We start from the raw sequence: 15,935 nt of genomic DNA on the forward strand, positions 1-15,935 counted from the left end.
GTGCAAAAAAACCCACAGACAATAAACTAATGTCCATGTCTATTTTCCAATAAAATTTTATTCACAAAAATAGATGACTGACGCATAATCCAGAGTTTGCCAACCCTTGTCCTATATCTAACAATTCAGTAAGTTATTACTGAATGCCTATAACAGGTATCATGCTAGGTTCTAACAATACAACACTGACCAAAACAAATTCTTAGCACTCCGAGAATTTATGGTCTAGTCACTGATACAAATAAACAAACAGTCAAATAAAATATGATGACTGTAACAATTGAGGTACAGGCATGTATGAAAAACACCTAACCCAGACTGTGGGGCTCAGAAAATTACCAGAAATAATTTATATCTATATTAAGAAATTCACAAGATGAAGGGGATAAAATATACCAGGAACAACAACAAAAAAAATCAGGTACAAGAATATCATAAAGATAAAAAAACTATGGGAAATTCTAGAAATTAAAAAAACTTCAGTATGAATGAAGCTTGAAAGGCAAGTTGTAGAATAGCACAAAAGGAACAGAGTCCACCTGTGCAGAGGAAATGTCAATTGTCCTCATTGAAGAAGTCACCTCTGCATGCATATGTGTGTGTACATGGATGGGGTGGGCAAAGTACCAATGGAAATTAGGAAGAGACTAAAATTCTCTAAGGCCTACCTTGAATTTCTACTAAGTGGCTTACTTCTTTCATTTTGGTTTGATTTTGGAAATAACATCACAGAGTTTCATTTTCATTGTAACAGGCTTTTAAGTATCAGAAAACTATAGTATTAGTATCTTTACTAAAGACAATTGAAGCAAAACAACTTTCTAACATCTAAGAAAAATTTTAAGATCTGGTTAAACTGTAAACAGTGACTGAGAAAAAGCTACAAATGTTGCAGATGTATGAAGACTATGCACTGGTTGGAGATAAAAAGCTGACTTAGTTAGATGGACCTCTTAGAATATCTTTCAGGTACATAAAAACCAAGGAATTTTAATCTATTCTAATCTAGTTAAAACGCCAAAAAGGAAATACTCCCCCCACAGCCAGTGTTATGCTATTACTGAATGGATAATGGATTTCAAGAACATAGCGCTGAATAACGATGGGCTAGTTCACAGAGGAACAAAAATACTACTGGCACTGACTGAACGGCTTTTACTGGCTCTGCGTGACCTTTGAAAGGTGATTCCTGCCACCAGAGTAAGCACAGCAGAGGATGGCTAAAACAAAGGTAGAACAGCTGACTCTTTTAAATGGACCAGGGAGAGTTTCATGGAAAATTTGAGAACTCTAAAGTTGTGCTCTTTTAAACAATGTCAGGCTGTTCTTAAACCAAATAGAGGGAATGAGTTAAAGTGATTGCCAGGATAACACAGTCGACCCACAGCCCCCCACCCCTGCAAACAGTTATTTAGGAAGAGAATTTAAGTTGAATCTGAATACCAACATCAACCATATTCACCCAAATACTAATTAGAATTTCTTACTTCACTAAAGCATAACTTTCATGCTACAAATAAAAACCAGGAAAACAAAAGAGCCTAAGCCACTCTTTTAAAGCAAAGTAAATCCACTCCAACAACTAGCATCTCAAATGTGCTACTGAACTATATTCTGAAATTTGTAAGTTAAAATATAAATAAATAAAACCTAATCTCAAAACTAAGCTCTTAGTTGTAGAACACAGTAATAACAGATGACGCCATTAGCTGGAAGTCTGTAGAAGCTGACTTTGACCAAAGGAAATCTAATTATGAATGTAGGTCTCTGTCAGGAGTTAATCTGTTATTGAAGGAGTACTGATAGCATCTTCTTGATTAACCAGATCACCTGAAAAGCGTTCTAGGATTTTAGCTTATTACTCAAATAATACAAACTTCAGAAATTAGAAAAAATTTTTATAGTTACATTTTCTGAAGGACCAAAAAAATATCATCTGTCCTGTGCTGTTATTCATTCATCCAACATGCCTTAAATTACTTCTTATCCGGTATTTCATTTTCACCTCACACACTCAAGGTGGTCTGTTCAGATTCCACTTCTGAAGAACTTAAGAAAGAAAGCTGTTAGCTAGAATAGGAGAGACTATTGCTAAATAAGCACTCTATAAACACAACCTGTACTTAACACTCTCCTAGATGTGTAAACTGTCATAGTAATAAGAGATTCTGTGAGAGGTAAGGGTTCAGGAAAAACAAATCATGTTAAGAGATTCTATCAAGATTTTATGTCATATAAGCAGAACTGTAAAATATCTACCTTAAATATAACTTCAAATTTTATAATTTAATGTAGATGCAAAAATCACAGGTATTCTTGGAAAGATAATTAAAATTCTTTCTAATTATTTGGCTAGGATTAGTCAACCTCAATGGAAAAATTTACCATTTATGTCTTGAACTGTCTTCTTCCAAAGTAAGCAGTGCTTGCCCTAAGAGAAGATCGAGATGACTGTTTGGGAAGAAGGCACCTAACCAAGATCTCTCGCATCTGTCAACATTAAAATCCTCAGCTTCTTTTGGGGACATCTACTGAAAGACAATATAACATTTGGGGCAAAAAAAAAAAAATGACTCCTTCCAATAGCCGCAATTACTTAATCTTTTACTATATAATCAGAACAAGTTATACATAGATCTTTTTAATCCTCACCCTAGGTGGTATTATGTTCTCCAATTTACATATGGGAAGCTGGAGGCTTGAGAAATAAAATAAGTGGTCTGAATTCACATTATTAGCTGAAGGGTAGTGTCATGACTCTCATCAAGAGTCTCTGAGTTTGAGTCCAAACCCCATGATCTGTATTCTGTGCTTCCTCTTACATAGCTAATACCAAGGCAGAAATTGATTTATCTGATTAACTTATTTACTACCCATCATGCCTTGACGGAGACTTCAAGGGGTTTGAATAAATATAAGGAAGGTACTTAAAAGATAATAGGACACCACTAGAAAACAACTCAGTATGGGCTGCTGCCATGATGCTAGAACAGCCAGCACAGAAATTCTGAGCTGGGAGAGAGCATACCTCAGAAAGACAGGAAGATGAAGACAAACTGCTCACTCCAGAAGTTAACTGAGGAAACTCCTTAGTATAAAGGTAAAACATAGAGTCTCCTTTTTGTAAAAATATGTCTTGATAATTCATTTGTCAAGTGGATAGTGTCAAGACAAATTTATTCAAGTTTCCATTCATTTATTAAGCAAATATTTACTGAGATAGGTATATTAGATGTGATTCTGATGTAATACACTAGTGAAAAGACATACAACAACCCATTTTTGCTGAATTTTACTGGTTAAGGAAAGTCACAAGATCAATCCAAGATTAAAAAGGGGAAATTAGTCTTGATGAAAAAACAGAATTTGCGATCATATTTTATCCAACACTACTTTGATATATTCTTATTTTTTTAAAGTTTTCCTTAAGTAATCTCTGGAAAGAAGTTAATTCTCTGGCAATAACAGTTACTCAAAATTGAGTGGTTCTAGACTTTCTGACTATACTATAAAGAAGCTTGTATGTTTAATCAATGCCTTTTAATAACCTATGAAAATTAAGCAGAGCAAAACATAAAAAGCCCAGCCTTTTTTGTGATAAAGAATATTCTTTTGGGGATTATTTATGATCACAAGGGGGAACTGTTAAGAAAAATTATCCAAAGTGGCTATTAAATCAATAGAATATCTGCATGTAATTTCATTATTATACTGGGGCATTAACAGGATCACACAAGAATAATTTAATTCCCTAGGGTATGTACCTCTGTTTGCTTTACTATTTACTATTGATTAGGTCAAGAATCAATGAAGTTACATGTTCACTTGTAGTTTTTTTCCACTGGAGATGTACATAGTTCCTATCCAGAAGCAGGGTAATCTTAAAGGTTGTAATTTTATTGCCCTGTAGGATATTAACCAGTTTTATTCCTAACTTGGCAAATTTATTACAGCATGTCTTTTTTAACAGACTTTATCAATCTCTGTTTTTCAAATGCTCCTTGAAGTAGCTTTACCTTCCTGATGATTCCCTCATTAATGATTTAAATAGATGTTTGGCATGTGCTCACTTGATATTTGTAAGAAAGTCACATTTCTAACTTAAAAAATTATACTTTGACAGTGCAATTATAAAGTGGAGGTGCAAAAAAATAGTGTGAAGACTCGCTGATGGACTGGATGTGAGAACTGAGGAAAAGAGAAAGGTGAAATATAACTTTCAAATTTTCTCAGACTTTGAAACAATGATTTGTGAAAATAACTTAACATCACAAAACCTAAAATCTCCCAGGCTGTGGATGAATTAATCTCGCCTGTTTTAGATCAAAAGCAAAGAGTTTCTGCTTTTGTCTCAAATATCATTCAGTAAGTACTGTAGGAGCATTTAAAACATTACTTTAACATTTTCTAAGATAGTATCCCTGGGAAAATTATCTTTTAGCCTTGAAAAAGTTAGATAATGTTTTGAATCGCAAAACACACACTACACACATTTTGGCTAGGCAACAGAAAGAACGACATTATCATCATTAAAAAACTATTAATGTTCACCTATGCATCACATGAGCTTTATTTCCTATAGCCTAGTAACATAGTGGAAAAGAAAAATAAACAAATGTGAAAGAAGTTTTAAGGTAAATGAAGTGGAAATGAAAGAAGGAGGTACAATTTAAAGGGAAAAACCAAGTGAGATCACCGTTATAATATAAAAATATGATGAAAATCTGTTCCGATAAATGTTATAAGTTGAAGAAATTAAGAAAAAAGAGAGGTGATAGACTAAAGTAATTAAGAGCATGCTCCTCATGGTTGAAAGTATTTGTGATTGAATCCTGATTCTGTCACTTCCAATGAATAAGCTTGGGCAAGTTATTTTATTTCTATGTGATTCAGCTTAAAGAGCTTTAAAATAAGGATAATAATAGAACATCTGAGGATTGTTGCAAGGAGTAAATGAGAAAATAAATGTGAAATACTTAGTTTTGCTAACATAATATACACTTATACTTAATAATAGTATTGTTGTTAAATGAATCAATAATGATAACCTCTCTGGATGTGAAGCTATTTTTGAACAGTTAAAGATAGATACAGAATGTTCAAATGGGAACTAACAGGCTGTCCTCAGTTTCTTATAGCATTTTAGGTTCTTGTTTACATTTGGTGTCACAGTAAATCTATGGTTCTTAGCTTTATTTGTTGTGTTACATCTAAACTACACATTTCTGTGGTTTACACCTGGTTTATTGTTTACCATAGTGCCTTGTCCAAAAAGGTACTAAATAAATATTTACTGAGTACTGGTAACATTTTTTAACTAGAGTTTTTGAGGGAAATGAAAAGAGGGATGTGTTTTTCCAGATTTGGTTTTCTCACCTATACTTATTATTCTACTTGGTGTCACCTAATATCACCCCCAAAATTCTGGGTGCACAAGGAAAATATGTCACATGAGTTCTGTTTGAAACTCAGATTGTGAAGATCAGACTATTATGCTGGTGAAGTTGCTAAGACATGTAAAAATGACTGGGAAAACTTGTAACCTCACTAATGCAGTTATTTCCAATAGACCTGAAATTACAAAAATAATGATGTTGAAATGTAAGACACATTCATTGGTTGTTGTTTTATTTTCCCGCAATAGTAACAATAATGAATTTTTACTGAAGCCTAAACTCTTTCACCCAAACCTTCCTACAATCAATTCCATAATATTAACTGAATTTGTGGTTCAGCACTTGACCATAAACATTAACTGACCATTATCCCTCAGCTTTCTTTTGTGTTTTAACAATTGTTAAAATATGTTACTATACATAACTATTGAGGTTTAGATCCTGATGTATATATTTGAAACTCTTCTGACTCTTCTGAAGTTTTCCTTCTAGAGAGAATTTTGCACCTTTACTTTTATAAATCTATCACTTTCTTATTTTTAAACGAATAACTAAACCCATGTATTTAATAATAAGATTAAAGTTTAGGTGCTTAAATATCTCCCCTAGTAGGTCACTCAATTTTCTTCTCTGCATTTGACATTTGAAATGGAAGTAGTACAGAATAAAGCTACTGAAATAATAATTCTTGAAATGAAGTGTATTAAAACTATAATTTTTCCATAAGCATATACAACCTGTGCAAATTGAAAAAGAGCCTAGGTGAAATGTTTTGTAAAGGGAATCTAGTTAACTATGCCTGAGGACATTGTTCAATAATTCTCAGGAAATAAAATGCTTTGAGCATAGGTTAAAGTTCATTTTTATGTTTATGAAGTTGATGTTTTCAAGCTTATTTGATTTTGCTGATCAAATCCATTTACTTGAAAACTAAAATTAAATCTGCTACAGTGAGTGCTTTTGGATGACATGGATAATAAAACTGAACACATGTTATATTCCTTATGTTCATGTTTGTGACTAAATTTAGATCCTAACTAATGCCTAAGAGCATGAATTTAGCGTTCAAAATGACCATGAAGAGTTGAATAAAAAGATCTACATCATTGAAATTCACTAAGGAAGAGTCACTGAATACATACTGTATATACATAGTGTTGTATATACATAGTGTATACTTGGGCTTTCTATGTAAAACAAAGTCAAACTGGGTCTAAATTCATCAAGAAGTAAACCTTTGAAAAACCAATGACTTCATTCTTCTGATCTTCTTTATTTAGGACCTGGTTATAATCATTATCTCAACTGTGTTGATATCTGCTTGGAGGCCTCTAAACTTCTGTGAGATACTAAGAATTCCAATAAGAAATGAACATCTTTAACATTTATAAGATTTGTCCTGTAATCATCCAGCTGTTGGACTTTTCTGCAGCTGACAAATAACTCTTTAAAATAATCTAACCCGTGTTAGGTTCTGTGCTATAAATTTTAAGTATATGTTATAATTTAATTCTCACAACAATCTATGAATAAGTAATATTAACCCTACATTAAAGATAAGTAACTCGTTCAGGTCATTTGGCTGTCAAGTTTCAGAGCTGTACTATTTCTCTCTAAAACGTGTGGTCTTTACATTTGAACTAAAGATGAAATTCATAAGAAGTGGGAAGGTTTTACATCATTAGTCACATTTGTAGCAGGGAAATCTGTTGTCAGTTACTGGGCAATTCCAAATGTACACAATATCTTGGGCAATATTTCTAGAAATTCCCAGAGATCTACTATTAGAATGGCATTTTTGTTAAAAAAAATTAGTATAATACATAGAGATATAAATATACATTGCTTAACCTGGAGAAAGTACTTATACTAAACATTCTATAATATACCTATATTCGTCCTTAAGGATTATTAGTTTTTTAAGGGTTAAAGAACATTACCAATAATTTGAATATCATTAACTCTAAGAAGAAAAAAAGCATACTTCATAAGCAACATCATACATATATACATCTCCTTACCCTCTTCTCCAGATCATTAAATTCTTAAGTAACCATATCCAAGTCAAATGTATTTTCTGCTCCCCTGTTATCCCATCCAGATTTTGTTTCTACCAACAGCACACTGATAATAAAAATTTCAAATACCAAGTATAAAGCTGTTCTCTACAAGTCAAGATTTTTGGAAAGATTTAAAATATGACAATAAAAAATAATATTTTTTTAAAAAAGAAATACAACATTTCAAGAAACTCAAACTTTTTTCCCATTAGAATCAATGGGGGAAATAAAAAAAGCAGAAGTCCTGGACCCAAATTCAGAGATTGTGAAATAGTTGGTCCCCCATAAATCTATATTTTAGAAAGTTCCCCTATTGGTGGTAATTCACAACAAAAACTGTCTTAAAAGTTAAATCTGGAAAGTGATGTTCACTTAAAGAATGGCCTTTGCACATAGAGAATAAGCTATATTTAAGAGAATATGAATGGCCTAAAAAACCTTAAGTTGAAGTGTTGGCTTTCCTTTATCTCCATAATTTCCCTGGACCTACTGTAAAATCATTGTAAAGACTTCCTTTTTCATAGCATTTTTAATTTGTATTTGAATTCTATCTCCAGTTGTTTGTCCCTTATAGTAGGTTGTATAATGGTCACCCAAAGATGGCAGGTCCTAATCCTTGGAATTTACAAATGTTTCCTTTTTTGGAAAAAAGACCTCTGCAGATGTTGTTAAATCAGGATCTTGAGATGGGAAGATTATCCTGGATTTTCCAGGTAGGCCCTACACGTAATCACACGTGGAGACACAAGCCAGAGAATGCTAGCAGCCCAGAAACTGGAAGAGACAAGGGATGGATTCTTCCCTAGAGCCACTGAAGGGAGCATGGCCCTGCCATAAACCTGACGTTAGACCTCTGGCCTCCAGAATTGTAAGAAAATAAATTTTTGTTGTTTTAAGCCACCAAGTTGGTGGTAATTTGTTACACCAGCCATTGGAAACTAATACAGTACCCTATGAGGGAAGGAACTTCATCATTTTCATCTTGCAATCTCATCACCTGGAACGTTGTTGGTTTAGAACAGTGGTTCTAAATCTTGACTGCTATTCAGAATAACACACAAAACTTTTAAAAATTACTTATACCAAAACCAAATCTCTCTACTACAGGAATTCTGACTTAGTTGCTCTGAGGTGAGGTCTGGGTGTATTTTTTTTTTTAACTCTCCAGATTATTTAGTGTGTAACCAAAGTTGAGAACTACAGGCATCAAGAATGACTGAATGAAAGATTTATTTAGTAGGGTGTAGTAGCTAAGAGCAATGGCTCTGGAATCAGATTGCTAGGTGTCCAGTCCCAGCTCCACAGTATGCCAGCTGTGAGAGCTAAATCAAGATGCCTAATCCTCAGTTTCTCCATTTTCAAAAAGTGAGAAAACAGAATTCTCTTCATTTAGGGTTATTGTGAAGATTAAATAAAATAATGCAGATTTTTTAAAAATATAGTGCCTAATCCATTGTAAATTCTCAATAAATGTTAGATCTCAATGTTAAAAAAAAATTATTTCACAAGTCTTCAATCATTACTTTGAATTTGGGTTAATGAGGAAGACTAAGGATTTTAATCAAAATGAATATGTAATATTACGTAAATAAACCTTATACAAACTTCAATTGTTTCAATTTACTGAGCTTCTGAAATTCTTAAATATAAGTTTATTGCCAGTAACCCAGAGATTTGCCAAGCAACTTCTTTAAAATCCTACAACAGAATTCCTACTATTGACTCATACAATGTGTTCTCTTTTAATGTAATTACATTAGAATTCCCTTGTTTGAGTTAAAATTTGTACTGCTTTACATGGTAGAGAGAATGGAGCAACATTTTGTATATAGTGGAGCCATGCAAATCTTTCCCAAGTTTTTTCCCTTTTTTCTCCCCCTTTCCCAAATCCCCATCTGTTTTGCTGATGTGCCAATATCTGGGGTCTGTTTTTCATAATGTCATTTTGTTTGTGAGGATGTCTGTTCCTGAGAGTTCACGAGCTGGCTGACAATGAAAAAGTGATCACAATGAGGCCAGGAAATATCCTGAAAAATAAAGCAAAAGCCAGGAAAACCGTTGCACCCTGCTGGCCAGTGCACAGAGGGCCTAGGAGAGCAGGGGCAGCAGTTATGGACATTATTGGAGAGGATCTCCTTGGTGGCTAAAGAAACTTCCAAGAAGGGGCCACTGAATATTAGAATCACATCACAGCTGCTGACATTTCCTCCAGAATGGTTTAAACAAAATAACTCTATGTGGAAAAACAGTTTCATTTTACAAAGAAAGCAAGCAAATAAGAGAAATGGGAAATGACATTTTTAAAAATCCTCTCTGAAACATCAAGAAAATGGAGATGAGAGGAGGGGAAAAAAGCAAAAAAATTTCAATACTTCTATTAAGTATTCACTAGTTTTGTTTCCATGTTTAACTAAAAGAAGACAGTCTAAACACTGCTTGGAATAAAAGTTTGTTTCCTTCTGATATTTTTTGCATAGCTTATAATTCTAATTCCTTCAACACTGAGTGGATGAATATGTCAGAAAGGAGGATTTTTTTCCCTCTGTTTTAAAAAAGGGGCATCAAAATTCTAGGCAATTTATCTTTCTTAGAATTTTACATAAAATTTCCAGTGTTACATGTGGGTTGGCTTTGATTAATGGTCTGTGTTGTAGATGTTATAAACATAAGAATACAACCCTTAAAGTTTTACATACATATGAAAATTGCTAAAGAAAAAAATTTATTTTAACAACAGTATATTCCCACTTGATATGATAATAAAGAGAAAATCTTTAATCTTATGTTATTTTCTAATTTTATGCTGGGTAGAAGGCATGGATGTTATACTTTTACATTGGCACTGGATTTAAAGATAAGTAAGGTCATCTCTGATGTAACACGATTTTCAAACTAATAGAAAATAGGATTTCTCTTCTCTTGGGTAATAGGATAGTGTGATTTTCATACAGGAGGTGGTGGGTAGAGGTTTGAAAAATGCTCACAAAGTAGCCTGTGAAACTTCCTGTGATAGCACACCACTAGGAAGAATTTACAGACTGTTGTTTTTTTTTTTTTTTTTTACCTCCATTTTATCAGTAAATACTTCAGAAAGAACAAGTGAGAGTACCTCAGAAATGTGCAGGCTCTGGACTAGTCCAACCGAGACTATACACTGTGGCCCATTAGCTTGACAGCCATTGAGCAGGGCTTCCATTTGGCAATAGGAAACCAAGAGGAAAAAATAAAGAATGCAATTCCTCTCCAGCTCTGTTTAATCAGTTTCAAGTAGAACAGCTTATAATGACACAATATGTAAAAAGATGAGGGTGGGGGAAGAACATTTCAATAAAAATGTAAACCTAACTTTGGAAATTCCATTCCCTAGTTGGTTCTACATCTATGCAAATTAAAGCCCTCATCATTAGCTCTAAACTTTTTTTAAACCTTTTGTGTAAAATTCCATTTTCAGTGGAGATGTCACCTTGTGCTATATCCCTTTCTCCTCCCTCTGGCTTTAATTCAGGTGATAGACAGGAAAAGGAGAGTTCCAGAATCCCGCCTTTTCCCAGCTAGGCACAGCTTTTTCAGCTTGAGGTATAACAATTGTAGGAAATGGTGAATGATGGAAACTTTTTCCTAGAAGGGGAGTTTGAAGCCTAGAAGAGCCACTCCTATTTGAGCCATAACTACTTACAGAAGCATGAATCGGAGGAAGCTTGCCACATTGAGAAGGCCCGAACAGACCAACTTGACAGAGGACTAGATTGTCACTTCCTGAAAGTGATGGACTAACACACTCCCAGGATGCACCTTCCTCTGACATTTCCTGAGCTTTGCCTCATTATTTATCTACTCCCAGGATTCATGAAAGGGATTACAACCTGCATTTTTTAAAGAATACATAAAAAAGCAGCCACTAATAATAATTCTCTGAAGCAACAGATCACATATGTATACAACTTTCCTAGGGCTAGCATTTCTTACATGAGGTCAAGTTGCAAAGAAAACAACTTAAATATGGCCTTGCATTTTAAAATGCACCCCTCACCTCAAAAAATGAGCTGCTGAGAGACTGAAAGAAAAACCTGACAGCCTGTAGTTTAAAAATAAAGCATTTCCATTCCTCATACATGGAATTTTCAGTCAGTGTTCAAATGAGAGCAAATCATTAGCTGTCAGGACTTTTATGTCCCTGAAAAATAAAAGTAAATTGCTTCGGTTGTCCTTTTTTAGCTTTTTGCCTTACAGTTACAAATAAGATTATACATGAGAACTGATTTGGATTCAAGATGACTTGAAAATTAATATCATTATACTAGGCAAGGATGTCATTTACAGGATGAAGGTGGGGAGAGTTGAAATTGCATTTTGCTTTAAATACCATTACAACAAATTAATATTGTCATATGTTACAATTAAGAAAAAAATAACATATATATTTTATACGATGTCTTAAGAGTAATTTTTTGTTCAGAACATGTGTTGGGGAGTGGGAGGAGTATATGGATATTAAGTCACAGAAAAAGGCTATTTATTATTGAGGCTTCAGTATTAATAAATAAAACTTAAGGAGGTAACAGATTAAATTCAAGTAAGGAACTTTCAATTAAACAATGATGATGAGGATACAAGGCATTTCCTGAGGATTTATCTTTGATTAGGAGAAGGTGTTGAAAGCATATGGCCTTTAATTCTAGCCAGTACCTAATCCCCAGGAAGTATCCTTAACTTTACTGCTATTTTAAAGATAACACTAAACACTTTCAGACAGAAAATGGCAGATGATCTGTCTTTTTTAAGCCTGATGTAGCTCAAAGATATTCAGATCTCTCTAACCATTTCTCAGCATTTCATACACTTCTGTGCAGCTTACATGTAGTACTCCTACATACAGTCTAAGATCTATAGTACAATGGTTAAGGGTAGGACTTCTCAGTCACATAAAATACCTTTGAATCTTGGTTCCAAAAGCACTAACTATATGACTTTGAACAGGTTACTTAATTTCTCCAAGTAACTGTTTCCTAAACTGTAGCATGGGGATAATACAATCCTAATTAATGATGATTAAATGAAATAAGAAAATAATATTATGCAGAATGCTTAGTACAGTGCCTGGTGCACAGTTGAGATCCCTCATAGGTATTGCTAAGTTTTCCTGAAATTTTAAAACTCTATAAATAAGATAAACATCTCCATTATTTAATAATGACTTTCTTGCATGTTTTTCCTCAAAAACTTTATGAAATGAGGACCTAGCTATTCCTGTATTAAAAGTCCCTCAAAGTTTGCATGTTAAGACCTTGTTGGATTATTTTACTAATACAGTTATATCCAGACATTTACAAAATGTACATGGAAATAATGTGTGGCTGGCTCTGGATTTTGTTGTGTCCATCTCACAATAAAAGATCTCTACTTAAGGTCCAAGGCTACAGAAACCCTTTATCTTACAGCTTCTATTTTGAGTAAAAACAAAAATCAATTTTGGTGTTGAGATCTTTTAGCATGCAGTTTGACAAAGCAAAATGAAAAGTCTGGCAAAATAAAAATTTTAATAAAAATCTATTTTACATATAATTTACATAGAAATAATTTCTTGTAATGGTAAATACTGACAAAGGAGGCAGTAAAAATTAAGAAAGTAATTTATAATTATTTCTAAATTTGTAAGGCATAAGAAATGCTGAAGGCACATGCTCCATCTCACGAACAAGGTAAAAGACCAGATTGATAGATTTAAAATAAAAGAAATGGAAAAAAAATGAACAGAAGCAGCCACAACAGGGAGAACAGGGCAAAAGGTGATATAAAGCATTCCTCCTTCCTTTTATAAAAACATGCAATGAACTTCTACTATAGAAGCCAAAATGTAGGTTGAGGAGGAGATGTTAAGACAGATAAATGAGACCTCTACGCTTGAATGATCTAGGTTTTGGCAAAGAAGACATATGCTCAAACAAATAAACACAGTGTAATATAAAAAGCATTATAATCAGGGAAGGTATAAAGTGGGCAACCATACAGAAGAGGAGGAAACAAGCTATAGGGAACCAGAAAGTCTTCATAGAAGACTTGAATCTTGAGGAATAAGTAAGCATGTACTTAAAGGTAGACAGACAGATGGGAAAGGATGTCCAGGAAATGGAAAAATATTCAGTTTTTACATAGAGATGTGAAAGAACACAATGTGTATGGAAAATTAAAAGATGGAAACTTGGGTGTCTGGAGATTGAAATGCAGAATGAGGCCAAAAGATGAATGTGGGACATAATACAAAGACCTTATATGTCTTGCCAAGATGATTAGATTTTTAGTGTGCAGCAAGAGACTAGAGAGAAGAAGACCAATTAGGAAATGAGTGATTTGTCCAGACAGACCTGCCACTAACATTTGTGGGACAGGGCAAGTGTATAAATGGAGCCCCCAGCCTGTGCCCCTCTTCAGGCCCCTCCTCCAGCTCTCCTCTTCACCTTGAGAGATCTCAGACAAAAAGCAATCTACCGCCACCACCACCACCACCCTCCCCCATAACGTTCAGGAAACAAAGAACCTTTGACCGTAATGCAGTCCTATGAGTCCCCACCCAAACCCCTGGAAGGTAGGACCAGGGAAAGGCCCTTGAAAAGCCCTGGGTTCCTGCAGTATAGTCTAGAAGGGTGAGAGACACAGGGTCTAGGAAGCACATTCCCCTTGGCTCCATAGACTTCTCACCCATGGGAACTTGGCTAGGAAAAAAACAAAGAATGTTCCTCTAAAGTATGGTCTAGAACAGTGGTCCTCTCACTTGGGTGGTACTTGTACAAAGATGAGATGATATGGCCCAAACTAACTCATGACTGTGGGATAGAGAAGAAAGGCCAGTCTCACACAATGAGATTCAGTTACAGCCATATGAAGACACACAATATAAGGCAGAAATATGTACAATGGCTATAAATTTAACACATGAAAGGAATGAACGAAACTGGAATTTCTAGCTTGATATATATAGGAAATAGTGTTAAGAACAACTATAATAATGACTACTACTACTATTGCCACTATATTACTATTCAGTTACTAGGTACCAAGACTAAATCAGAGAGAAAAAATTTGAATAGACCAATTACCAGTAAATGAAATTGAATCAGTAGTTTTAAAAACTATCAAAAAACAGAAGTCAGGACCAGATGGCTTCACAGGTAAATTCTACAAAACATTTAAAGAAGAATTAATGACTATCCTCCTCCAACTATTCCAAAAATTGAAAAGGAAGGAACACTCCAAACTCACTCTATGAGGCCAGCATCACCTTGACAGCAAAAGCAGAGACACCACAAAAAGAAGAATATTATAGGCCAACATTACTGATGAATTTAGATGCAAAAAATTTCCACAAAAATTTAGCAGACTGAATTCAACAATGCATTAAAATGAATACACATCATGATCAAGTGGGATTTATCCCAGGGATGCAAGAAAGGTTTAATATCCACAAATCATTCAGTGTGATACATCACAATAACAAACTGAAAAGTAAAAACCATATAGTCATCTCAATGGATGTAGAAGCTTTCAACAAAATTTGACATCCATTTATGATAAAAACTCTCAACAAAGTGGGTATAGAGGGAGCATACCTCAAAATAAGAAAGGCCATGTATGACAAACCTGCAGCTAACATCATACTCAATGGTGAAAAGCTGAAAGCATTTCCTCTAAGATCAGGAACAAAACAAAGATGCCCACTCTCACCACTTTTATTCAACATAGTACAGGCAGTTTTAGCTACAGCAATTGGATAAATAAATAAACAAACAAATAAATAAAATAAAAGGAATCCAAATTTGAAAGGAAGAAATAAAACTGTCACTGTTTGCAGGACATACTGTATGTAGAAAATTCTAAAAATGCCAGCAAAAAACTACTAGAATGATTCAGTAAAGTTGCACGATACAAAATTAATATACAGAAATCTGTTATATATTTATACTCTAATAACAAACTATCAAAAAGAGAAATTAAGAAAAAATCCCAGTTACAACTGCATCAAGAAGAATAAAATACCTAGGGAAAAAAAATCTAACCAAGGAGGTAAAAGACTTGTACTCTGAAAACTCTGAAGACAGTGATGAAAGAATTTGAAAATGACACACAGGGATGGAAATATATACCATACTCATGGACTGGAAGAATGAATATTATTAAAACGACCATACTACCCAAGCAATCTAGAGATTCAATGCAATCCCTATCAAAGTTTTTCACAGAAATAGAATAATTCTAAAATTTGTACGGAAACACAAAAGACCCCAAAAAGGCAATGCCACCTTGAGAAAAAACAACAAAGCTGGAGATACCACACTCCCTTTTACCAAGCTATAATACAAAGCTACAGTAATCAAAACATTATGATATTGGCACAAAGACACATAAAGCAATGAAACAAGATTAGAGAGCCTAGAATAAACCCACACTTTTATGATCAATTAATCTACAACAAAAACAGCAGGAA

The sequence above is a fragment of the Lipotes vexillifer genome, unplaced genomic scaffold, assembly GCF_000442215.2.
Source record: "Lipotes vexillifer unplaced genomic scaffold, Lipotes_vexillifer_v1.1 scaffold1168, whole genome shotgun sequence".
In the NCBI taxonomy this organism is placed as follows: domain Eukaryota; kingdom Metazoa; phylum Chordata; class Mammalia; order Artiodactyla; family Lipotidae; genus Lipotes; species Lipotes vexillifer.